Source organism: Rhinolophus hipposideros, assembly GCF_964194185.1.
Source record: "Rhinolophus hipposideros genome assembly, chromosome: 24".
Taxonomy (NCBI): Eukaryota; Metazoa; Chordata; class Mammalia; order Chiroptera; family Rhinolophidae; genus Rhinolophus; species Rhinolophus hipposideros.
In genome coordinates, this window is record NC_138070.1 from 14,705,121 (window position 1) to 14,732,693 (window position 27,573).

The window sequence follows — 27,573 nt, forward strand, 5'->3', positions numbered from 1 at the left end:
TGGGTGTTCGCTCCCGCTGCCGGCCATAAGATTCGTGAGAAGTCGTCCCCATCACGACAATACCAAGGTCAGAGGCACTGAATGGGTACCTCAGAGGCTTTCAAGGCATGGACTGTGATCATCCCATTGTACAAACGAGGAAGTTGAGGTTCAGACAGGGGAAGTCACTGACTCTATGTTACAGAGCTAACACAAGATTCAAAGATTTGACTCCCGGACCAGGAGACTTTTCAATACTCCAGTGTTCCCTGGGTAGCACCAGCCTTGGCAGGACAGAAGATTCCAGCCTTAAATAACAATCGAACACTTAATTTTCTGTCAGTCCTCTGACTCCATCATGAAGAAAGTCTCCCTTGGGTATTAATACAGCGTTAGCCTCTTTTATGCTCTGCCAATCTGCCTTTATGACAGAGAAAAGCCTCAGGCTCAGAGCCCCAGGCCAGGAACAGTGTCTGGCTACAAGTGATCAACCTTGTTCTGCTTTTATAGTGTTTATCGTGATTAACCTCTAGTTAGGAAAAGTCATATTGATTTTATATTTGCAGGTAAATTAGTTTCTTAAATAAACAGTTTTCAGTAAAAGTTAAAAAAAAAAGTCGATTCCAAGAAAAATAAGCAAATGTGGCAAAAATCTTATAGGTGGTCTGCTGATGAGTGCAGTTTGGGAGATGTGTCCACCACACTCTCAGTGGAACCCCAAACTTCTGCCTCATGAACTCAGCAAATGGGAGGGTCCAACATAGAAAGAACGGGGCCCATAAAGAAGAATGGGCCCCTATTTCCTCTCCGTTCTTTCTCATGTCTCACACCCCAAACCAGGTCATGTCTCACACCCCAAACCTCCTGGCCCAGAAGGTGAAGGACCTCTTCTGACTGGTGTCCTTACAAAAAGGGGGAAATCGGACACAGACACAGGGAGAAAGCAAGTGGCAATGAAAGCAGAGATCGGGTGATGCTTCTATGAGCCAAGGAACGCCAAAGATGGGCAGCAAACCGCCCGCAGGCAGAGGAAGGTGGAGTCGGCCCCCCCACACCAGGAAGACCGCTTTATGCATTCCATCTGCCAAGACCCTATTTCCAAATAAGGTCACATTCTGAGGTATTGGGGGTTAGGACTTCAACCTACGGATTTTAAGGGGGGAGCACAATTTAAACCATGACAGTCCCTACATGCATTGTGATATTTTCTTATAACCGTGCTGCAAGGTAGATGAGAATCAATATTTCATTTCACAGATGAGGAAACCGAGGTTCAAAGAGGTGAAAAACTCACCTGAAGCCACGCGCAGCACAGGTGTGGTGGTGGCGGCACCAAAACTTGACTACCAGCCCGCACCATTCCAAACCCTGTTCTCTGCTGCACACCCAACTGCCTCCCGTGTTCGCGTCCTTCCGTCCTCCTAAGCATAACCCAGGGACGCAGCTTCTGTTAGTATTCCCACTTTACAGATGAGGAGACTGAGGCTCAGAGAGAGAATGTGAGAAAGCCAAGGGTTACACAGCTTGTCCATGGCAGAGCTGGAATTGGAATCCAGGCATCTGCCCCTCAAATTTGTGCTTTCGATCATTTCACCGCTCTGCGTCTGTGAAATCCTGGGTTTATTACAGAGTATAGTATATTATGTGTCCTGTCGGATCATATCATATATCATACCACACCACACCACACCACACACCACTTCATATCCTGTCCTATCATCATACCACATCATATCTAGGTGCATAGTAGCCGGGAAAGGATTTAAAGCAAGCTCTGTCCACTCGACCTCAGGCTCTGAAGTGAGCCCTCAGAACAACCCTGCTCTTCCCCGCCCATCCTACTAGACATCCTCTCGCATCGGTTCACCTTCACCTTGAGTCTTGAAAGAAGCCAACACGTGGCGGCCTCCAAACGCCCAGCAGCCCTCAGCCCCAGTCCCGCCAAGTCCCTAAATTAACTAGGAGGCTGTAACAAGCCACGGCACTCATGTTGCTATGCCCGTGTCCAATATCTCCATGAAGGTCCCCAGGAGAGCCCCAGCCAAACGAAACCCCTGAGTCTCGACACAGGGGGCGACCTCAGGAGTCCCCGTAGCCAGAAATGCCCCCAATGATATTGACTCGTTGGATTCCATTGCCTGCCAGGGGCAGTGTGTATTGGAAAAAAGTCAACACTGAGAAAAACAAAGGATGGCAAAGGCCTTCCTCCCACGTCCATGTTCCCTGGTCAGAGATGCTTCAGTGGCCACCAGGGGCTTTCTGGGGACGGGAGACGGATTCCTCCTTCGGCTAAACCAGCTCCAAGAGGAGTAACAAGAATCCTTTATAATCAGGTGGTCCAGAACAACTATGCACCAGGCCCTGTGTGATAAAGACGCGGAGACAAGCAAGACCGAGTCTCTCTCTGCTCCATGGGACTCAAGATGGAGTGGCCCGAGGCAACTGTAGGATTGCGGACACCCAGCAGAGCCATTTTACTCTCTGTGCCTTGGTTCTCTCATCTGTAAAATGGGCACAGAAGTGGTTCCTACCACATAGAGTTATTGTAAGGACTAAATGCATTAATATGAGTAAGGAGCTTAAGACAGGGTCTGCTATACAGAAAGTGCCAGATGTATGTTGACTGTTATCATCAGGAATGTGATAGGGAAAGAGAGAGAGCTAAGGAGGGCTAGCTGGAGAATGAGGTGTCAAGAGTGATACCTGAGTAGATGATGTCGCATTAAGACAAGGAAACCAGAGGGAGGGAAGAGCCAGGGCAAACATTCAGAGATGGGAAAAAGCTCCATTAGTTTCAGTGGCAGAAAGGAGGCTGAGGTGGCTGGTGTGTGGTGAGTTTTGATTTTATTCTAGGGGCCACGGAAGACCGCAGAAGGTCTCAAATGATCAGATTTGTGTTTCGGGAAGAACTCTGGCTCCATTAGGGAGGGTGCTCCAGGAATATTAGCAAGAGACAGAGGTGGCCTGGATCAGGGTCGTTGGAGGTGAGGGTGCAGGCATGAAAGACACAAAGAAGGAAATTGATGGGACAGTGGATTCCACGAGGGCAGAGACGGGGTCTGTCTTGTTCACCGCTGTGTCCCCAGTGCCAAGAACAGTGCCTGACCCACAGTAGGTCATCAGCAAACATTTGTGGATTGAAGGACTATGGAGGGCAAGAAAGAGGGGGGACATGAGTATGATGATTTGGGCAGGATGTTGGTACGATGGGGACAGATACAAGGCTGAGAGAGGAGATAATAGAGGAATTCCCTGGGATGTAACAACCCAGTTATTCTCCTGTAAGACGAGCATTATTGTCTGCCATCTTCTCTCTCTCTCTCTTTTTCGGTCTCTCTGGAATGGAGCCTCAGAGAGACAAAGCAACTTGCCAAGATTGCACAGCCCAGAAGGGGCAGATGTTGGACTCTGTACCTGGTGCTCTTTTGGCCACTTCTCAGCCTGTCCCGAAGGCCCTGAGCATAAGGACCACCCAGGGGCTTGTTAGGTGGAAGGATGGGGGCATATTCCCATCACGCCAGGTAGCGTTTCACTGCTTAGAGACTCAGGTTTTTTTGCACAGTAAAACCTTGCAGCCTAATGAAAGGGCTGTCTCCATTGCTGGCTGTGTCTTGATGGGCTATGCTCTGGCCTTGAACCTCCCGCTGTGTCCCTCTGCACCTGCCACCACCCACTCCAGGGGCAATTTAATCTCTGGGTGTCCAGTTCCCTGACATGCTCCAGGAAGGAGGTCAGTAGGGTGAATTGCAGCATTGGCATCAATTATTGACCCAGAGCTATGGCAGGCACTGAAGGACTTGGTGTGTAGCCCACGTGAAGACCCACCACCTCAGACAACAGGTAGGTGCAGGTTGTGTAGAGAATGCAGGGGTGATCTGCTGAACGTAGGGTGTTGGGTGACCTTGCTCCAGCCTCAGACAAGCCTGCGGCTGGGCATGTGAATGGCCTCAGATGAGCCTCCCGTGGGTGACCGGACAATTTTCAGAGGAATTAATTTGTGTTTGATTTCCTTACATGTTTCTTTCATCCCCACCCCAGGCAGGTGGCTAGTCATGTTGTGACACATGGCCTCAGGGATACATTTGCAGGGCAGGAAATGGAAATAATCCACAAGTCAAAGGCTGTTGTGGTCTTTGTAGGAGGCCGGAGCAGGGTCAAAAACTCAAATGCCTAAGGGGGCCAAGGAAGGGAGGGAGGGGTCACATGCACCAATGGGGAAGAATGAATGGGAGAGGCCACGCTCTTCTGGGAGGGCAGCATCTGGTACTCAGCTCCAGCCCAGTGGTACCTGGGATATGCCAATTTTTCAAGAGCTATTTGACACCTGGGTTTTTATATAAAATATTTCACTTTCTAAAGTTTGGAAGATAAATTAATGAATTGAAAAACATGGAAAAGGCAAACCTATAGAGACAGTAAAAAGATCAGTAGTTGCCAGGCATTGGGAGGGAAGGAGGGAAGGAAGGAAGGAGCACGGGATTTTTAAGCAGTGAAATTATTTTCATATGATCCTATAACAGTGGATATGTGTCATTACACATTTGTCAAAACCCAGAGTGAACTCTAATGTAAACTATGGCTTTAGGTAACAATAGTTGTCAATATTGTCTCATTAGTTGTCATGAATAACCATAACACTAGACATTAATCACAGAAGAGACTGAAGGGAGAGTGGGGTTCAAAGGGGATGTGGGAACTCGCTGTACTTTGTGCTCAATTTTTCTGTAAGCTTAAAATGCCCTCCCCAATAAAGTCTATTAAACCAATAAACAAACAAACTGGCACACACACCTGAAACATCTGGAGGCCTCATTCAACCTTACAACTCTCCATCTGCAAACTCTGCGGAAAGCTCTTTGATGAGCCTGCAGAGTGGTATTTCTGGCATCAAGGGTCAGAGGTTGCGAGCAAGCTCCGGCAGTGCCAGAGGGCAGTGCGTGGACCCTGGATGCCGGAAATACCCACCTGGGCTCAGGCTCCCCCGCTCCAAGCTTGCTCCAGAAGCAGCCGAGTTTCCAGACTTGGAAGAAACCCACGGTAAGTAAATGGGGTTTGATGGTGTCCAGGTAGGCAGGGTAACTCCATGCTGGTATGAGGGAGCCCCAGGAATGACGAAAAGTGGGTTTCTTGCAACTCCAAGTCCAATTTGAATTCATTAAAAGGTGTGTAATAAAGTTGTTATTTCTGGTCTGTCTGAACGGGTGGGTTTCAATAAGAGTCATTGACACCCAGCACCCACACCTGCCCGCCTCTTCGGAACGCAGCAAGCTGCCAAACCAGATTCTTAAATATGCTGGCTCCTGAAACATACAGACAGGGCTGGACTGCAACCCATTCTTAGAAAGGCTTTGCTCAGATCCCACCAAGAGTCATCCACCGATCTCTCTTCCAGCCTACGGGGAAGCTGACATCTACAAAGCTCCTACTACGCGCCAGCCACATCACAAGTGGCGTTCTCAACAGTTTTAACAGCTGCTACTGGCTGGATTTACTAGGTGCTGGTCTAACGTGATTGATGAAGCTGTGAGTGACCCATGGCACAGATGGAGAAACACCTCAGAAATCCTAAATGGCTGTCGTCTGGGGTGACCTGGTCCTAAGTGGCAGGGCCAGGGGTGCACCCTGCACAGCCTCCTCGCTCCTCCTCCAGTTCTTTGTGATGAAGCGAATCTACTGCCGCCATTTTCTCTCCATCTGACAATCGGTTCTCACAACGCAAAGCCAATGAACAATAACATTTTCTGTTCACGTGGGATTTGGGCAAGGATTTCGGAACCATCTTAAAATGAGTTTCAAAATATTACGTTTGAACAGTATTTGAACCGCACCAAATGGCTTGTTGCTGCAGAATCGGGGGCGGGGGCGGGTGTGGTATGGGCGAGTCAATGTATATTTCAAAGACTCTAATATACTTCCTCATCTATGGGGTCTTCAACAGTTCCCTACATCCCCTGTATGGCCCAGGAGAGGTACAGGCTCTTAGCGAGTCTCCTCTGTCTTCCGCAGACAACATGGGAGGTAAGATGATAGCAATAAGGCACAGTTGTTAATATTCATGGAGCCCCTATGTGCTAGCCACTGGACTGTGCACTTTGCATAGATCATGTCATTTAGATCTCAGCACAAACTGATGAATTCGGTTCTATTATTATCCCCAATGTACAGATGAGACCACTGAGGCTCAGACAGGTGAAACAGCCTGCCCAAGGTCATGCAGCTCCTAAGTGGTGGCTCTGGGATTTGAACCCAGGACCGTCTGACTCACAGACCCGACATGCTCACAGTAAGTTTTCCGGGGCAAGGAGTCCTTTGAGGGGCCTTTCAGTGAGTGCTGACCTCTTGGGACTATCACACTCATCCCACTGCCTTTTCTTCTGCCCGCCAATTGGTCATTCAACAGCTACATAACATACTGAATCCTTATTCTAGGCCGGGTGTGATGGCTACAAGGCAGGATCAAACTCGGTCTCCTCCCAAGACCATGATTGATGTGTGCATATGGCGAGGCCCAGGGAGAGCAGGTCATGCTGGTCCTGGGGTGAGGTGGATGGACCCCTCTCATGCCCGAACAGCACCTCATACTCCAGCCATCCATGTCAAAACTTGCCTGTCTCCTGTTCCAGTCTCTCATTATTAATGTACCAGTGGTACATTATAACATGTCTGAGCTAGAGAGAGCCTGAGGAACTGTCCCCGTCACCTAGACGAGGACACTGGGCCCCAGAAAAGAGTGAGACTTGGCCAATGTCACAGAGCAGATCCATAACCCAAACCAGGTCTCTTCTCTCCTGTCTTGGAGCTCTTTCCGCAATATCAATGTGTCCACTTGACCGGGCCCCAAGGTGCCTGGACATTTGGTCCAACGTTACTCTGTGAGGGTTTTTCTGGATGAAATGAACACTTGAATCAGTGGACTGAGGAAAGCAGGTGCTCTCCCCGTGTGGGTGGGCCTCATCCAATCCTTCGGAGGCCGGACTTGAGCAAAAAGGTGGAGTGAGGGAGAATTTGCTCTCGGCCGGTCTTCAAGCTGGGACATTGGGTCTTCTTCTGCCTTTGGACTTGGATTGGAACTAGAACTTACACCATGGGCTCTCCTGGGTGTCCAGCTTGCCAACTGCAGGTCTTGGGACTTCTTAGCCCCCATAACTGTGTGAGCCAATTATGAGTCTCTAATTCTCTCTCTCTCTCTCTCTCTCTCTCTCTCTCTCTCTCTTTCTGTGTATGTGTGTATATATATATATATATTTCTGTTTCTCTGAGAAGCCCCGACACAGGCAATCACTCTGCAGGCAGCAGGCTTTGAGGGAATTCGAGGCATATTTGATATCCAGACAGCCTCGCTGCCTTTTCATATGGTAACCCAGAGTTATGCACCCTGTGGTATACACATAATCATAGTATTCCACGAGGCACTTTTAGGTGGTTCACATAACAACTGTTCCTAAAATGTCAATAGTTAGGTAATAATTTTAATGGGAATAGTTAGAAAGATTACAAGTGAACATCAAACCTTGATTGTACATGTATTATCACTTAGGATGAAGCTGAGTAAAATAGTGAGTTGATGTCTGATCCATTTAAAGACAAACAGGCAGCACTGGGAAAATTCTTGAAGGGAGCCCAAGAAGTGTGGGAGTTTGGGAACATCATTAAGTCAAAAAGAGAGAGACATTAATGGAGGCGATTTTGGATTCTTGGGCATGGCAGTGGGAGGACATTTTCCCTCTGAGGAGTTCCCGAGAACCTTTTCGGTGGGCAGAATAATGCCCCCCCTCCCAAATGTCTACATCCTAAGTCTCAGAACCTGTAAATCGGTTACCTTCCATGCAGAAGGAACTCTGCAGAGGGGTTAAGTTTAGGGTTTTGAGAAGGGGAAGTTACCCTGGGTTGTCCAGGGGGCCCAATGTCCTCAGCAGGGTCCTTATAAGAGCAAGGCAGGGAAGTCAGTGCAATGGAAGCAAAGGTGACAGCGATACAATTGCTGGCTTTGAAGACAGAAGGAGGTCATGAGCCAAGGAATGTGGGCAGCCTCTGGAGACTGGAAAAGGCCAGGAGAGGATTTTCCTCTCGGGCCTCCCGAAGGAACTCAGCTGGGGAGACACCTTGCTTTTAGCCTAGTGAGACCTATTTTGGACTTCCGAGCCTCAGAACTGTAAGACAGTAAATGTGTGCTGTTTTAAGCCATCAAGTTGGTGGTGATTTGTTACAACAGCCAGGGGAAACTAATACTCCCTTCAGCACCTCTAAGGGGCCATTTAGGCACGCTGAGGCCCCCCGGGGGCCCTCCACGCTCCCTGGCAGTGCCTCTGCCATCCTTCTTTCAGTAACAAGAACGCCTTCAACCAATCGCTACCACTGTGTGTTCAGTATCACTTGTTAACTAGACTGAAGACAAGCCTTGCAGTGTGGAGGCAGGTGAGGGCACCGCCTGGTCTCCATTTGCCCATCCACACTGGCTCCTGCCCTTCTCCACTCTGCTCTCTGTTAGGGGGGTTGGTCTGCATGGACCCCATCTGTCTGGGGTGGGGGAGGGGGTGGGGAATCTGCATTGACCACAATAACAGGCTCTGTGGTTCTCTGGCTTCCACTTTGGCCAGCAGGAGGCACTGGCAGGAAATGGGAAGGTGGGTAGAGAATGGCCAGGGCATTCCTTCCTCCGGCACCCCTCTCTCTGTGGGGCCACCTGGCCTGGCAGAGCCCCTTTCCTGAAGACCAGAGTTCCTGCAGGTGGCCCTCCCCAGACAGCAACTTTCTCCAGGTTCCTGTCACTGCTCCTGCCCTTGGCTTTTTCAGGACCAGAGGCGGTAACAGCTCCCTTCTGTGACTAACCTTCAGCGCTGCACCGTCCCTTGCGAGTTCCCCACAGCACGCACCCACCATTATTAAACTCACACCTGCTGCCCACTTGGAGTGAGTCATCACTTGCTGCCAGGCACCCGACTGACACAGCACAATGCAAACGTGACACAGACACGTTAAGTCACTTATTCAACGTCAAGAACAGGCAGTGGGAGAGGCAGCTCTGGGGCCCACGTCTGTCCCAAAACCCTCGGCCAGAGGTTGCCAGCATGGCCCATAGGCTGTGGGCTGCAAAGAGCCAGAGGAAAGACTGTATTTATTTATATTTTCCTCTTGAATTCATTGCCAACAGTTAATGATGGGGAGCTTTGGAATACAAACCCAGAGCAATTGCTTCTCTCGAGAGATCAAACGGAGCAGCATGGTTCTAAGTGCTTGTGGGTTAACTCATTGAAACCTCCCAATAAGCCCAGGAAGTTAGTATTAGCATGACCTCAATTTTCAATATGGGGAAACTGAGGCACCGAGATGCAATGGCTTGTCTGAGGTTACTCAGCTAACAAGTGGAGGAGCGGGGATCTGACCTCACTCGTCAATTGACACCGATACACTGAGCCTTCAGATGTGGCGTCGGTTCCCCACGTGCCTCCGTCTTCAACAAACGTGCCTTCGGTCACGTGTCTGGCTCCCAAGGACATTTGGGTTTGCAACTCCTTCCCAGGGCTCTTCTCTGTCTCTAGCTGAAGAAAACCGAAGTACTCCCATTGGGCTTGGCTCATTCCCGAGAGTGATCTTCACCCCAGAGCAGGCCCGGCCACCTAGAGGGGGAATTTGTCATCCTCTCCAACGCAGCTCACTCTGAAAAACGCTCTCCTTACAGCTCAGTTGCCCAGCATCGGTGCCTCCCCGACCCACATTTCTGCAGCGACCTTGTGGATTTCTGATTGTATCCAGCATCTGGTTGGAGCCGGGGGGAGCCCACGGCGCACATCCCCGGGCCCATGAACACACAGAGCCCTTGTTTTCCTGGCTCCCACCCTGCCCTGCTCATGTTGGACCCTTGCCTCTGCTTGCCTGAATGGGGCCTCTAACTTTGTCCTTCTTTGGGCACCGTCCCGATCAGCCCGCCAATGGGGAAAATAAGCCACGAAGAGGCACTTTCTAAAACGTCTCTGAAATCGAAGCTGGCTGCACCTCATTCTCCTAGCCTGTCGCCTTCGGAATGGGCAGTTTTGCTGGGTTTTGTTTCTTCTCTCTCTCCTCTCTGCTCTTCCTCCGGTTTCTGCCTCTGAGCATCCCGGGGGAGGAGAGTTCGGCTAAATGCCCTCATTGTGAGGGTAACTGGAGCGTCCCAGACGCCTTGAGATGGGTCCCGGAGGGCAGTGACGCCTGTGAAAGGGTATCGATGGCTCTCTTATCGCAGAGCAGCTCTCCTGTCTGGCCCCGTGTGGGCAGGGGGAGGGTGGGGGGAGAATGAAGGGAACTACTAGAAAGAACTGCTTAGATCTCAGGGGAGGCCAATGCAATTTCTAGAAGAAAAGATGAAAAGTGTTATCTGGCCAAAGAGAGCAATTAAATTGGCCATTAGCCTATGGAGTAGGTTTTCGTCTCCAAAAGTCCCAGAGATTAGAGAGGGAACTGGATTAGTCCCAGGGAAAGCGTCAATGGAGTCCCCGGTCTGCAATTGTCACTAAATATTTATGTGGTACCTTTGTTGCAAGGCATTCTGGGAAATGCCTGGGAGGCCCACTTGGCTGGAGGGGGTGGGGTACCCGGCCGAACGAGGCCTAGATTCTAAGCTGGATTTTGGTCCTAACTGGCTATGTACCTTGGCAAATCCCTTTCCCTCTGAGCATCGGTTTTCCAAGATGTAAACTGAGAGGGTGGGTCCAAATGATCTTAGCTCACCCGTCTCAGACCAAGAAACCCTCACAAAAAGAGTGCTGTAGATGAATGGTGGTAATGATAGCACTTTACGAGCGTATGCTGCACTGTACACTTAAAAATGGTTAAGACAACACATTTTATGTCATGTGTATCTTACCAAGATAAAAAAAATTGGAAGAAAGGTAAAATTTTTTAAAACAATTCTTTTTAGAATGGATTTATTATCTATTATGTGGATAACACTCTACAAAGACAGTGGCAGACAAATATGACAGCTCCCGCCTTAAAGGAAGCATTTCATCTCAGGGAGAAGAGAATTTCTTGTTTTAATTCCAAGGGTCTGTACACTATACCCAGAGGGCCAAATCCCAGATCTGGCTGACTATGTTTGTAAATAACATAAATAAAGTTTTGTTGGAATGTAAAAGGAAGAGAGGGAAGGAGGAAGACAGAGGGGAAAAAAACCAACTCTAAATGGCAGTGTCTGGCATTTACTGCTTGTTATCTACCCTATATGCACCCCCTTTCCTCTTCTTAGCTAACAGAGACCCCCATCTTTGGAAGGGGGTAGCGATTTGCTAATTCCCAGGGAATGTGTTACGACGGGTCCAAACCAGTGGTCTCAATTTGTGGCCATTTTGCCCCCCAAAGGGACATGTGGCAATGTGTGGATACATTTTGGTTGTCACAATTTGGGGGTACGTGTTCCTGGCACTAGATGCTGCTCAATATCCTCCAATACCCAGGGCAGCTCCCACCACAAAGAATGGTCTGGTCCAAAATGTCAGTAGTGCAAGGCTGAAAAGTTTTGTTCTAGAGCAGGGGTGTCAAACCTGCGGCCTGTGGGCCAACTGCGGTCCGCAATCCATTGTTCATTGGCCCGCAGCAAATTCCAAAAATATATTTAGTTTACTTAAATAAACCAAGTGAGGCAATACATACTTCACCTCGAGTGAGTGGCCCAGCTGTTTGTGTATTTTACCGCATATGGCCCTTGGTAAAAAACGTTGAAAAAAGTTTGGACACCCCTGCTCTAGAGGGAAGAAGCAGAGAGTAAACAAAATAAGCAAGTCAATTGCATGGTAGAGTAGAAGGTGGTAAGAGCTACGTAGAGAACCACACAGTAGGTTGGGGGAATGCCAGGAACGGAGATGGAGATGGAGAGAAGAGGCTGGATTTACTGACGATCTTATGTGGGGTCAGAGAGAAAGAGAGGAGTGAAGGCTGTCTCCCAGACTTTTGGCAAGAGCGTCTGGAAGGATTAATGAACAGCTCTATCCGAAGGTCTTCAGACCCATTTTTAACTCTCTCCTCTGCTAATCCCTCCTCCATTCTCTACGCAGCAGCCAGGGCAATCTTTAAATAGAAATTTGGTACCTCCATTTCCCTTCTTGAACCCCCCAGGGCTTCCAAATGCCTGCTGGGTGCCCACCCATGACTTCACCCCTCCAGGTCCCTTTGCCCCACCTGATTCACCTCCTTAAACACACCAGGTTCTCACCTCTTCTCCCTGTCAGGAACACTGTCTCCCCTGCCACCCACTCTTCATGCCCGCCTGATTCAACTGTTCGGGAAGGGCTTGGTTCCGATGCCATCACCAGGAAACCGTCCCGGAACCCTCCTCTGGGTGAGGGGCCTCCCTTGGGCTTTCACAGAGCCCTGCCTTTTCTCCATCAAAGTGCTGATCTGCTGATTTGTCATTTTCTGCCTCCTCCACTGGGCGGTGAGGTTGGGCGTCAGAAGAGCCTTACTCACTACGGACCTGCTGTCCATGTTTGCCTAGAACTGAGTAGTTCCCAGGATGCTTAAACGTTCAGTGCTAAAACTGGGAAAATCCCGTAAAAACCCAAACCAATCAGTCACCCTGTCTCCCAAATGCTCAGCAAAGTTTAGTCCAAGATAAGCTCAATTCATGTTTGTTGAACGAATAGCGAGTAGAAGATTTACAAACATTTCTTAAATGGATGGATGGATGATGTTCATCAAGGAGTTAATGATCCAAAACCATGAGCTAGACTTCTGGAAGCCCCTGGAACATTCCAACACCGGTCCATCCGGACATGTGCTCCAACAACCTATCAAAATCATGGTGTTTCTGCTCTCTAGTGAGAGCCTGCTTTCAAGAGCAGGGGCCAGGCCTCCCTTCTGTCTGCACCGAAAGGGGGGTCAGGGCCATGGGAGAACAACCGTGGCGGGGAGTTCAACGACCTACTTTTCCTGGACCCAGAGGCCAGCCCACCCTGGGCCTGGCACTCAGCTGCCCCCCTCTTGGAGCCCCATGTCCTCCCTGTTATCTGACCCTCCATCCAGTACATCTTATCTCCCCAGCTTTCGGTAGCCTGCAAAACCAGAAACTGCTTCTCGGGTTTTATTTTTCTCTTTTTTTTCTTATTTTCTTTTTTATTTTCTTCTAAGGCAATCAACTCTCCATCTTGATCACATTCTGGAAAAAAGGGGCTAATTGTGTTCTCTGGCCAGGGGGGTCTCTGTGCCAAGACAAAAGCTGCTTAGGTTGTTTTTGCACATGTAAATTTGGATCCCTGGGGGCTTACAGGACAGAGGGGCACAGCCCACACCTGAAGACATCTGCTGCATTAGAAATAGAGAATAATTGGGCTTAAGGCAGGATGGCTGAGAGTGTTCTCTGGGCATCAAGCCGAAGTGATGCATTCAGGTGGGGTCTCCCTAGAGCTAAAGTATCTGGGGAGGAATAGATCATTGAATGGGACCCATATGCAAAAGAAAACACAAAACCAAGATATACAGTTTGACGAATTATCGCACAATAAACCCCCACACGTAGTCATCTTCCAGGGCAAGAAAGAGAGCATGGCCAGCTCCCTCAAACTCCTTCTGTGCTCCTTCCCCACCCGAGGTCACTAGCATCCTAACTATTCTGGCCATTTCTTCCTTGTTTTTCTTTATAATGTTTCCATCTAAGCATACGTGCATTCCTACGCACTCTAGTTTAGCTTCGATGGCACACTGTTTTGTAATTAACATTATCTAGCTTATGTATTTTGTGTCTGGCTTTTTTTGCTCGGCATTATTTTTCCACGGTCTATCCTTCTGTGGCATGTAGCTGTGGTTGGTTCATTTTTTACTACCGTGTACTGTTCCACGGCATGACAGAACCTCATGTCACTTTGTCTGTTCTATCAGAATGGGCATTTGGCAGTCAGCTGCCCCACCTCAGAGTTTTTTACTATTATGATGATTATAAATATAAAAAACAACAACATATCTCCATTGCTGTTGAATGTATATCTCAAAATGGCATAGCAGATTAGAGGCTAGATCGTGCTGCTTTAGTAAATGCTGCCAGGTAGTTTTTCAAAGCAATTGTATTAATTCACACTCCCGCCAGCAGTGTAGGAGGGTTCTAGGCCTCCTTTTAAATTTCAGTTAATAACTACAACTTTGTGCTGGATGCATGTGGCAGCTTTGGAGTGTCGCTTAGGAAGGGACTAAGAGGATCCCGGACCCCCCTGAAGAGACAGAGTGGTAGAGAAGACACAGGTTATTTAAATTGTCACACAGCACTGTGATCACAAACTCTAAAGGAATGACATGGTGTTTGGAGAGCTCATGGCAGGGAAAATCTTACCTGGTCCAGGAGAGCCCCAGAAGAATCTCAGAAGTAATGTTCTCCCCAAGGCCAGAAGGAGAAGCTGCAATTAACCAGGTGAAGATAGAGAGGGAAGTGTGCCAGGCAGATGGCACAGCATGTGCAAAGGGCCTGAGGTGGAAGGGAGCAAGGTGAGTTTAAGGAGCTGAGGGGGGGGGGAAGGCCCAGAGAAGTCAAGAAAGCATCCTGAGGTGACACAGCAAGTTAGTAGCAGAGCTGGGTCTAGACTCCACTGCTAACAGGTTCTTGGCACCCATGGGTTTGTGTGAACGCAACTGATTCCCTTAGGACGTAGGGCCCCCCACAAGAGGCAGGCCTAGCTCTGTGACCTCAGCAGATCCCTTCATCACTCAGTCTTGGTTTTCTCATCTGTAAAAAAGAGGACAGTGGGAGTAAATCCACGAGCCACAGCGCTGCCACGGGTAGAAATGGAGGCTGTGCTTGGAAAGGGCCTGGCACACACAGAGTGAGTGCTGAGTCCATGTAAGAAGCATGATCATCTATCTCCCTCTCCCCAGGCTGCTGGGGGTGGGGAGGCTGGTTTACAGGAGCTAGGCTTTCCTGAGTACCTACTATGTGCCTGACAGCTCCTCAGGAGGCAGGAGTTATAAGGATCCCCATGTTGCAGATGAGAGAACTGAGGCTCAGAGAGGTGAAGTGACTTGCCCTCAGTCACACAGCAGAAGAGTGGGAGAGCCAGCATGGAACCCTCCCTCGCCTGGAGGGACGGCGGCTGAATTACCTTCTCAGCCTCTGCAGAGGAAGTTTTATCCCAGGAAATCAATAGTGTGAAGCAGGAAATCAGAGAGAACATTAATAATCTCAGGCAGCAAAATGAACTGCTTTGAAGCCGCCGTTCTTGCTGAATTCCATCCTTGGAGAGTGTTACAAATGGTGCAGCTCAGAGTGAAAAGGTCTACCCATGGCCATCCGAGGAGATGTTGAAAGCAGAAAGCACATGATCCAGGTTTCAAGAACAATGGGCCGGTGTGTCTTCTGAGGTCATCCACAAAACAAGTTCTCTACGGCTCAGACAGAACAGGCTCCATGTCCCTCAGGCTGGAGGGACCGGCCTTATAACACTGGTCTGACTGAGCCCACTGACATGTTTGCTTGGTCTGTCCTGTGTTTTAAAATTGCCTGAATTGGTGGCCAACATTTACAACTGGGTGAATTTTGCATAAAACCAAGGAATTCTTTAGGGAAAAAATATTTGAGAGATATGACTACCCTGGGCTAGCATTCTCACGGGGTGGGGGTGGAGAGAAGTGGCTGGGGACTGGAGCGGGTATCCCGCAGCCCCCCCACTCTCCCCCATAAACAAGGCACTTGGTCTCTGGTTCATTACTGTTCCTCCACTCTGTCTCCCTCCTAGGGGACCCATCTACCCATGGAGGCATTTGGATTTGCAACCCCTCTCTGCGTCCTTTGAGCCTTTACAGCTTTTAGCTGGTGAAGTAACCCATGAGACGTGGGGCTTTTTAGAGGATGGCAGTTTTTAGCATGCAAAATTGGAGGGGAAGTGACAGGTCCAAGGCTTACGGAGGTCAGTGACATGTCCAGGCTGATTCTCTGGTCATGGGTGTCTCCCATTGCCCTGAAAACTTGCAGAGCCCCGGCCTATATTATCACCATGCCAAGCAGAATCATCACTGTAGTAGCAGCCGTAATAACAGGTAGCACTGACTGAGTATACTGCATGCTGGGGTCGGTGCTAAGGACCCTGCATGCCTGAGCTCATTGCATCCTTGTAACCACCTTCTGAAATGAGGATGAGATGGCCTGCTGATCAGTCATTACAGTCTGACCAGCATTCACTTCCTCATCTTCTGGGTTATCTGGGTCCTGGTTTTCCTTCGAGAACCCATCCCTCTCCCCCTATAGGTCTTTGTGACTCAGGAAGCAGCGAAGAGTGATTCAGCCCACATGAAGCACCAGGGTTGGTCACATGACCTGAATCTGGCCAACCAGGACAGTCCATTTCCCTGGTTACGGTGATTGGTTAGGGAGGCCCCAGGTCTCAATTCTCAATTCCAGGACTTGCGGGAACTGAGCTTACAGCTGGCACAATGTAAGCATGGGGCTGCGGATGGATGGGCATTTGTGCCCAGAAGAAGAGAGCCCGAGAAGGAAGCCCATACAAAGAAAATGAGACTCACGGGGTGATCTCTTCATAAAGCATATAAACGTTGAATCACCATGTTGTATACCTTAAACTAATATAATACTTTATGTCAATTGTAATTGAAAAATAAATTGTGTAAAGTAAAAATGGACAAAGAAAAATAAAAGGAGGGTCAAAAATCTTGGTGGGAGGGAGAAAGCGGTGGCTTTGTCAAGCCCCTGGATCTAGTTGCTAGTTCCAGGAACCAATATATTCCCTTCTGTGCCTGAGAAGAAGAGTGCAATGATAGTGAAGTTGGATTTTCTTTCTCTAACAACCAAAAGAATCCCGATGAATAAAAGCACTATCACTATTTCCATTTTACATGAGTAATCGGAGGCTAAGGGGATTGAAGTAAATTTCTCAAGGCCACACAGCTGTGAATTGGTAGCACTTGGATTTGAGTGAGATTTACCCGAAACCTAAAGCAGTGAGGTCAGAAAGCTTGGTCTCCTACAGGACTAACCCTCTTTCTCTAGGAGCTAAGAATTGGGGATTGTAAAAACAGCATATGTTCAGAGGTGCTGGTACATTGTGGTGTGTTGGGGAGACTAGGAAGGGAGGCAGGGGGCCTGCATCTAGAAGAGATATATAATTATTATTTAAATCAGTTCAGATGCCATACAGAGAAAAATCAAAGCTTTCTGCGGCATTTCCCCAGTGCCACTTTTTAATTGTGTCTTATCAAAAACACGGCTGACATTAGTTTTTTCAAAAAAACTCCTTTAATTAAAAAAAAAAAAAATCTTTAATAAAAGTTAAAATAGACCACAGGCTATCCAGTGACAATGGAAGGAAGACAGGGGCATTTTAGCAACTTAAAGCAGATTAAAAAACTAATCTGTTGACTCTTTTTCTAAAGCTCACCTCTCCCTTGGAAGCCTATGTGTTTTGCATAATGACTCCGAGATCCTGGACTTGCTAATGCCCACTCAGTTCCCTCTTTGCTGGGATTTCAATGGGCTCCCACCTCACATGTGGGCGAGGATTCTTCTTGTTGCTCTGGCCAAGGCTTAATTTAATCATTTCACTCCCTGTACTTAAAATGTTTACAAGGTTTCCTGCTGCTGAAGTAAAGAGCAGAACACTTATGGGGCCCACAAGGCATGGAGAACTGTCCACTTTCGTCGTGTACCAGCTCCTTTCCACGCCAAAGCTCTGGTGTCCATGTCCATGGTCCATGTCACTCTCACCTCAGGACCTTTGCCTGTGCTCTTTCCTCTATCTCTCCATCCCTCTTCTCCTGGTTAATCCTACTCACCCCTCAGATTCCGGCTCATTTCTCCTTTTCTTGGGGAAGCCTTCTTTTTAAAGGCTCTAATTTGTGAACCCCCAGTGTCAGATACTTTCCTTCCTGGCAGTTACTTCAAGTTGTAATTACATGATGCATCTCAGAGTCCTCTCTGAGCTCCCATGTGATATAGGAGCTAATATCCTGAGCCAGCAGCTAAACACAGACAGAAGGTGCTGTGGTCTCCAGCAGAAGCTTTAGCTCATGTCCTCACTTTACAGATGAGAACACTAAAGCGGAAGACTGAGACGCTGGCTGTTGTTAAGGGGCTAGCATCTGAACCCTTTGTCAGATTGCAAAGAACGTTCATTTCTTGAGTGCCTGCTATGCGCCAGACACTCTTCTAGGTGCAAAAAGATGTCCTTTACTCAACACTGTGAAAAATGAAGAGTTCCACATAAGTGAATTTTCCAGATGCCTGAGGCATCATAACAGCAACACTCGGTGAACCATGGGATCAAAATATTTTATACACTACATTATTCTTTGCCTTCTGCCCTGCCTACTGAATGGGGTTTAACTGTTTCTTAGGACCATCAACAGAAGCCAGCAACATTTTTGCTGCTCTATAACACAGCACATTGTATTACAATAGTCCCCCCTGATATTGTGTGTGGCTATCTTATTTTTCTTCTTATGCTATATCCCGAAGTTTTTCAAACTCTTTAAGTCAAGACTAGTAGTAAGGAAGGAATAGAGCCAAGTGAGGTAGGTGTCTGAGCCATGAAGTATAAGTACTACAAAATGTCATTCAGGAAATAGGGGAGATTCAAGTCATAAATTCCTATTGTAAAATCGTCACACCTGACTTACCAGGACGCACATTTTCCTATGTAGACCAGTCTCCTCTGAGTTTCTTAAGTCAAAACTAAGTGTTCCTCTTTCCCATATATTTTTGCTTGTTACTGTGTTTCTTGAGCTGTTTTCCTATTACTACACATTTCTAACTCACTGCTTCTATAGGCTACAAGGCTGGGGAATCAGGTCACGGAGCTTATCAGAATGGTGTGCAAAGTAAGAGTAAACAGGCTGAGTGAAGAAAGGTTAGCTGTTTTCTGATATGGACACTGTGGCAATTCAATGGGACGACTTTCTTTTCCTGCTTTATAAGCACGAGTTTCCAGGACAAATGGCCTGCAGGTATGGTGAGACACTTAACAGCTTTGTGAAAAGGAAAGCTAATCTGACTGTTCCACACTCTGCACTTCCTCTTTGTCCCACAAGGTAGGCATACAAACTGCAAAGAACCCAGGCCACAGACTTGTGAGTGGACATTCTGTGGGGGAGAAATCAGGGCCATCTCAGCAAAGCGGGGCTCACCTTGGGGACAACATGAGAGAGGGCGCAACATGAGTGATCTGCCATCTCCAGAAACTTCCATGTGGTTCATCACGGTAAATGTTGGGGGGCCCCAGCTTCCTGGAGGTTCAGGGACTTGCTGTGAATCTGCAAAGCCAGAGCCTGTGTGCATTGCCCTGGTGACCCAGACCCACCTGAGTCATCTGCTGTCCACTGTCCTAGAGGCCCCCCGCCGCTCAGTCCTCCTGCCACGCAGACTGAGGCCCCGACAGGCCCACGTCACCACCACTAGGCCTGCGCCGATGGACCCTGGCTTGGCTATGTCACTTCCACCTTAATAAACTAGAGGGAGAGGAACGGAAACCTTCCACCGAGGGGTTCCTGAAATAGCTCCTTCTTCCACCTGGGAAAGACAGTGGTGACACAGCGGGGATGGGAGGCAGGAAAGAGGAAGAGCTAAAAGCCCAGCTCTGCCACTTACTGGCTGTGTGACCCTGGACGAGTGCACCAACCTCTCTGAGCCTCAGTGTGTTCATCTATAAAGTGGAGACGGAGGTTCCTGAACTCATAAGGACACTGAGAGAGAATAGAAGTGAAGCTCTGATTACAATGCCTGGCACCTTACACACAGAAGCCATGAAGATGGAAATGATTTCCTTCATCATCATCACCAGAAGGGTCAGCAGATCAGGGTCCTGCAGGATCCCCTTGGAGCACGGGCCAACACATATTAAGTCTTTGGGGGCCACTCCCATTAGAAAAGTGGGACCGTAAAAGACCAGATTGGAAAAGTCCTTAGCATATATATTTTTCTCCCGTTCTACAGATGGAAAAACTGAGGCCCCAGAAAGGGAAGAGACTTGCTCAAGACCACTAAGTCAGTCAATGGGGGGCAGAGTGGAGACCCGGCTCTCTTTCCTTCCCATTCAGGGGCTCTGCTCTTCTCTTCACCCTGCACCTGTAGGACAATGCAGAGAATTTAAAGGAAACAGTAAACGTAACTTCTGGGAACTAAGCTAGAAACTTGAATATCAAGACGTGGTCAGAGCCTCCTGCCTGTGACTCCAGGACTCCCATTTCTGTGACAAGATTCATCCTTGCCTACCTAACCTCCAGGTGAGTTAAGGGAGAAATGTCAAATGTATGGAGTCGAGGCAGGGAGAGGCACACAGCTGTCCTCCCAGATTTCCAGGTATTAAGACCACAGCCACCTACTTCCCACTGGCTGGGTGGCGTTGGGACATCTCTTCCCTTCTCTGGGTCTCCATCTCCTCATCTAAGAATTCTCCCAGCTCATAGCCTTTGGAGTTGCTGCCTCTTTCCTGACCCTCTGATGCCTCACCTGTGGATGGATGTCAGCCCCACCTGTCACCTGATCCAGTGATTCACCCAAGTATGTTGAATTCTTGTCTTATGTCTCTTGGCCAAGGCCCAGGACCCCAGCTGGGCCTTTTTGCTGAGAGGTCAGCAAACTTCTTCCGTAAAGGGCCAGATAGTAAATATTTTAGTCTTTGCTGGCCACGTGGTCTCTGCCACAGCTACTCAACTCTGCAGTTGTAGTTGCAAAGCAGCCATAGACAATTTGTAAACGACCGGTGTGGCTGTGTCCCAATAAAACTTTACTTACAAAATAAGGGAGGGGGCCAGATTGGGCCTGTGGGCCACCTTTGTTAAGCCCTATTCTAACTCATTCCCAGCTGGGTGTGACACCTCCTCTGGGGCCAGCGTAACCAACTCTCCTCGCTTTGCAAGGGACTCTCCCAGTTTTAGCACGAAACCCTGGGTCCTAGAAAACCTCTCCGTTTCCAACAAAGAAGGATGGTTGGTTGACCTGTCTGGGATCCCTGGCCTGTTTTCTCCCATCTCAGCATTGCTCTGGCTGTGACCTTTAACTGTCTCTCCTCTGTAAGGAGGAGGAGGAGGAGGAGGAAGAATCAGAGGAAGAAGGGCTACTGTTTATTGTGGCATCTCAGTGCCAGGCACTGTGTGATGGGCTCTGCCAACACGATTTCCTTTGATCCTCTCGGCAACCTGGTTGGGGGCTGAGGTGACCAGAAACACTCCCAGGGGAGGGTCGAGGCTGGGCTGGATCCCAGGCTAATCTGCCTCCAGAACCGGGTTCCCCTGGTTCCTCTCCTTGAGGACAGAATTGGGGTCTCTCATCTGTGTCTTCAGTGCCCGGCACAGAGTAAGACACAGAAGATTCTGAGCGAACACGGAATGTCAGCAGCTACTGATGCCTGATGCATGAATCCATGAAAGAAAGAAGGAAGGAATGAGCAAACGCCCCCCACCCACCCCAATCCAACTGGACACTTCCCACTTCTGTGACAAGATTCATTCCTGCCTACTTAACCTCCAGACGAGATAAGGGAGAAATGTCAAATGTGTGCTAGGATGTCGGTACGTCCAGCGTGCCGGCTGGCTTTGGGAGACACTATGGTCTCTAACATCCGGTGATCTGGGTGGAAAGCCCAGGGGTGCCCTTTGGGTTGTGTGACTGCACAAGCCGATTCACCTCTCTGAGCCTCACAGATGATAACAGAAGATCATAACAGAACCTACCTCATAGCATTGTAATAGATTACACACACACACACACACACCGGGGGTGCCAAAAAATGCATACAAGTGGACACTTGGGTCAGCGTTACTCAAGCAGTAGTTCGCCGTCACCAGAAGTGTCTGGATGCTGATGGTAACCATGTTGAGCACCTCTTGTCATTGCAGAAGTCAAACGTGACTTGTAGTCATCTTTGGTTATCGGTATATTTTGAGTATAACAATTTTAATAGTTTTTTTTTCCTGTCTTAAAATGTGTGTACATTTCTTTTGGCACTCTCTGTGTGTATATATAGGGAGAGGAGGGGTGGGAGTGGGAAGAGAGAGAGAGACAGACTGAGCACCTCACACGTGGGGTGTGGTACCTGGCAAACACGATCTATTATTACTATCATCATCATCATTATTATTATTACTGCTCATGTCGGAATGAGCAGAAAGCAAGGTAGAAACGGGTTCTCCGTGGTGAGAAGTACAGGTATCCCCGTCATGCATGTCCGAATGGGCACCAGGGGTTAGATGGCAGGAGGAAACACAGAGTGCCAGTAACTGCGCTGGTGAGCAATCCCCACAATCACGGTGCGTCACGAACAACCGCCCAACCTCAGTGACAGGCAGGAAGAGGCATTTATTTAGTCACCCTGTTTGTGGCCAGCTGGCGTGTGGCTGAGCTAGGCTCTTCACTGATGTTTGGGCTCAGGGTGGCTGGACATGTGTTCATTTGGGGTCCAGGCTCAGGGGGGCAGTAGCTACCTTGTGGGAGCTCTTCTCCCAGCCGTGGCAGAAACACACAAGGCCCCCTGAGGCCTAAGCTGTAAACGGACACATGGTCATTTCCACCTCATCCTAATGGCCCAAGCTGGTCATATGGCCAACCCCTAAGTGAAGGAGCAGGAACAGAAATCCTGTCAGCCCCTTGAGTGGGCAGAACAGTGAAGTCGTCTGGCTGAGGACACGGGGAGGAAGGAGGAATTGGGGCCAGGAATGCGTGTATCCTAATAACCAAACACCAGCCAAACCTGGCAGTGGGGCCTCACACTGCCCTGCCCTCCTCCCCAGCTCTTGCCTCATCAGCTCTTGGTCAGTAACATGCCGTAGTCCTTGGGGACCCCATCCCTTGCTTCCCAACATCTGGACCTGCTCCGGGGAGCCATTCATCTTAGGCAATTTCTTTCCTCACTTGATTTGTTTATTTAAGGAAAACAAGTTGCTCCTAATTACAAACCGCTGTCGAGATGTTCGGTGCCTCCTAGGCTGCTGATTTTCAGACCTTCTGCCGAAAAGGATACCTGCGCTCTTAACATCTGTGAATTTATTCAGCAACTGTCCTAAAGTTCTGGCTTCTGGCGAGAGAGACTTGGGCTGTGGTGGAGGCTGAGGCAACTGGGGGCAGGGGAATACCCGGGCTTCGGGGCTAAGACACGTGGAAAAACGAACACGCAACATCCCGACACGCTGCTCAGAGCCGGCACCGATCGCTGAATCTACACTCGGAAGACGCGCAGCACGAGCACAATTCAGACCTGCAGAGCAGGCAGAAGAGTAGTTTCAAACGTTCAGAGGTGTTTTCTGTCTGGAAGCTCTCAGCTGCATTTACACACACACACACACACACACACACACACTCACCCCTTTACACCCCTGGGTAATACCCGCAGAGATGCACATCGTAGAAACACACACATACACACGACACACGCACGAAGGTAGCACGGCCTCACAGATAGGCAAACACATTCAGAAACACACCATGGACACCCAGAGACTTGCAAGAAAACGCAGTGCAACTCTCCAGGTGCACACTCAGAAACTCACTCACGCACAGGTGACATGCACAAAAGTTACACCGCGACATCCCGAAGCACATTCAGAGACACTCGCATGCACACGGGGATACCCTCAAATGTACACTGCAGCCAACACAGCGAGACACCAATACTAGGAAACACACATGCGCACAGAGACGCAACCAAGCATGCAATGCTACGCCCAGGCACACACACTCAGGCACACACACTCAGAAACGCACACTCAGGCACACACACTCAGAAACACAGGTGCACAAAAGGTTTACGCTGCAATACACACAGGTGCACACCCAAGGAGCACACGGATACAGTTTTGCAATGAAATGTACCCACTGACACTCCCAGACACAGATGCCCAGAAAGTCACACGTACTTGTATTCAGACACTCACAGGGGCGACGCCACGACAAACAGATGAGCACACACACGCACACAGTCAGTGTGCAGTGCCGTGCACACATAGGCACACAGACGCACACGAAGTACACTGAAAGCCACGTAGCTAGAGAAGCCTGTAAGTGCACGCCACAAGTTCACCCTCACCTGTGCGAGTGCACACACAGACATGGGCACACAGCACAGACAGCCAGCAAAGCATGCACCAGGCAGACCTGCACGGCTTCTCACACGCGGGGGTCCCTGCGCGGACCCTCGCAGCACACGTGTGCAGCTGTGCAACCATACACCTGCCTGCTCATCCCACTCACACACACACAACGGCTCAACACTCACAAGGGCACACGCATCCTCACACTCGCACGGACTCACACGGGCATGCATTCTCTTGGGGGAGGGCACACGTACACATCCTCGTAAATCCATGGACCTGGATCTCACAAGTACACACTCCGACTGACACTATTCTTACGTGTGCATACGCATTTCAGGTTTTCAGTCATACTCACAGGAGCACATGTGCCCAAACCTGCATGAGAATACACACATTTACACACATGCACCTCTATACACACCCACCTCCTACTCCAGCAAGAAAGCAAACTGTTCATTGTGCCAGTCGAGCCCACAGACTGAGCTAAGACACGGCAGAGCAGCTCCTGCCCCAGTTCCCGCTGCGCGCCCATTAATTTACTTCATGTCAGCTGAGATGAGGTCTGCCTTTCCCACGGAGGTTTCAGCACGGACCCTGGGGATCCCTAGTTAGAGGAGGGACACAGATGTCCCAAACCTTAGAACCACTCTGAAAGTAGTAACACTGGTCAACCTACTGCCTTCCTCCACAATCTCAGCAACAACCCCCTTCCCGCCCACACACACAAGGCATTTCCCCAGCATGGCTGTTCCTGCAGGGAACAGCGGCCTCGCCTGCTCAAACAGCCTCAGCAGACCCAGAGCCTGACACCCAGACACACTGAACTTCTCTGTCCTGGTCCCCGCACAGCTGCAAAGTTGAAGCCGTGGAGACAGCTTACCTCCACCTCCTGTTGTCATGGTGACACAGCAGCTGGATGCCTCCAATGCTCCCAGACCACCGGAGGAGGCTCTGCTAGGAGCTGCTGATCCAGTAGGGCTTTTATGAGGCAACAGCAAGGGGGTGGGGACTGCAGGTGCCAGGTGATTGGAGAGAACAAGCGCCCTGCTCCCACCCCCACCCCCCACCAAGAATCACCTGGTGCTCAGGTAGGATGGGGCCAGCCTCCCTGGGGAAAACAGCAGCCGATGCCCATGCGTAAGACCCCCAAATGGACAGCCTTGCTGCTGTGTCTGCAGAGCTCCAGACTCCACTATCTACACGTAGCGCTTTCTGTGCACCGTCTCAGGTAGTCCTCCCAAGAGCCTTCTGAAGTGGGAAGCATGAACTCCCTATTTTACAGCGGAGGGAGGGAGGTGTGGGGCTGACATGACTGGTCAGACTCAGGTGGGTCTGAGTCCCAGGCGTCCTAAATACTAAATCACATCGCCTCTTAGGATTTTGAAAAATCTCATCTGTGACAGCTGCTCAGGGCCATGGAGTGTCTGAGCTGGGACATCTGGGGATACACGAAATCTCTTCATTTTACAGAAGGAGCAACCGGGGCCCAGAGAGGTCTAGTGATTTGCCCAAAGTCACACAGCAAATTGAAGGCAGACTTGAAGCTCACCCTCCTGACCCAGAGCTGTGGTTTCCCCAGGACATCAAGAACCAGTCTCTGACACCCTAGAGAATCCCCAGGGTTTCACCCACCTAGGGGAGCAGCTTCTAACCTGGTCCCAGGTCAGAATCCCAAGCAAGAACAGGCAGTCCTGACTCCCACTTTATGTTTCAAGTCCTGTCCCAGAACCACACAGCGATGCTATCCTCAGGGGCAGCTGCCCAGCCCAAGCAGGTGATTACAGGGCTGAGGGAACGGTCCCACCTTCAGCTCATGGCCAGAAGCACTTCCACGGCCTGCCTCACTGCCCAACCAGTCCATCAAGACGTCCCCAGCCCTAGGCTGGAAGCCCAGTGAGGAAGCACAATGCCATCTAGGGGGCTGTGACCACCGGGGTGGCTTCGAAATGACCCTTGGAGACAACGTGGCTTCTCTGAATTATGCTCTTCATTAGTGGGGAAAAATAATCCGGCCAAACTCACGAGCCATGTGCTGGGCTCCTCAGAGCCTGTAGGGGCCTGGAGTGTGGGGTGACCACCCACATCCTCGGAGCTGCATGAGAATGCCAGGAGCCCCTTTCCGACCTTCCCTTCCAGTCCCTTTTTCTGCAAAAAGTTTGCACCTCCCTAAGCTCCAATCGAAACGGTCTCGTTGAACAGCCCAGGAAACTTCCCCCAAATCGTTTGGTCGTCTAAGGGGCTGGGAGGAACCAGAGGTGATGCCCACCTCCCCTGGTATCTCTGCCAGGGAGCTGAATCCTCTCCTGGGGTGACACGCGGGGCTGCTGCAAGGGCTTGAATGGAGGCGATCTGGCTGAATGGGTCCCCTGCTCCCAGTTCTCTCTCCCTCTCCTTGCATGCACACACACACACACACACACACACACCAGAATAGACATAAGCAAGCCTGCAAAGCACCAGACACACAGCCCATCTTCCCGGCAGCCCTGGATGATGTCTCCAAATAACGGGGAGCTTTATTCACCAGAGTATCACCGTCAACAAACACCTCGTAAAGCCAACTTGAAAATACGACCAGCTCCCTCTCCCTCAGAACTCTGAACTGGCCGAGGAGGTGGTGATTCACGGACCAAATTAAAGGGGCCCCTGCCTCCCCCTTGGCGGAGCTCAGCCTGCCAAGCCCCTGAGTGCCTGCCTTGGGGTCCCAGCGGGATGCCGGGGAGAAAGGACCCCTGGCTGAGCCAGGATGTCCCACTCTCCACCAGAGGAGAGAAAGTTTGTCATTCACCCGGAGCCGGCAAATGTCACCACTCTGGGTTCCTCACTTACCTGGCTGTGCGTTGAAGCCCCCACCTTGCGGAGGAGCGGCTGGAACTGGAAGCCTGAATGGGGGGCAGGAATCGTTTTGCAGCAGCTGCGCGCCCCGTTCCCTTGCGGAGCCCCCTTCCCCTCTGCAGGCCGCTCAGCCTTACCTGGGGGGGTCTCAGCCACTTGCCAACTCTGCCAGCGGAGCCCCGCGGAAGCCCGGGGTCCCTTTCTGCGACTCCTGCGCCCCGCGTGGCGTGCCCGCTCTGTGGCGCCTTCCCCGCTGCCAGCTGCTGCGTGGCACCGAGGAGAGCGAGCGTGGGTGTCCTTTCCCTCCACCGGGGCTCCCCCGGCCGGGCCCGGGGGCTGTCTCTCCGGGTCGGGGGCGAGGGGCTTCCTCCGTGCCTCCAGCGGCAAAGTGGCCGTGTGCGCGCCCCGGATTGCAGCAGCGGCGACAGCGGTGGCCGCGAACGAGGAGGCGGTGGCGACGCCAGCCGGCGAGCCGGGGAGGCGGGCGGAGGCGAGAGGAAGTGGCAGCCGGGCTCCTGCGAGGGGGCGCTCGGGCGGGCGGCACTGCGGGGACCCCGCGCCCCGCGAGGCCCCGCGCACACACCCGCCGGGGGGGGGGGAGGGGGGGTCGCGAGCTCGGCCGCCTGGCCTCTCGCTCGCCGCGCGGCGCCTCGCTGTCCCGGACTTCCCGTCCGCAGCCCCAGCTCCCCGCGCCGCCGCCAGCAGCGCCTCAGCCCGGCGCGCTCCTCGCACGGAGCCACCGCACTGCCTGCCGCTTAACTCCTTGCGCGC

At 50.5% G+C, this 27,573-nt stretch overlaps 1 protein-coding gene across 2 annotated transcripts in view; it reads right to left on the bottom strand.

The window, feature by feature from the left end:
- The window catches only part of WSCD2 (WSC domain containing 2), a 102,081-nt gene extending 74,793 nt beyond the window's left edge, over positions 1 to 27,288 (bottom strand). Inside the window, exon 1 of one of the 2 annotated variants that reach the window (XM_081036651.1) lies at positions 26,940 to 27,288. The gene's annotated coding sequence lies outside the window, so the exon portion shown is untranslated. Of the gene's footprint in view, positions 1 to 26,796 lie in introns of both variants that reach the window. The other variant, XM_081036652.1, reaches the window with a different exon arrangement.
- Between the last annotated feature and the right edge of the window lie 285 nt (positions 27,289 to 27,573).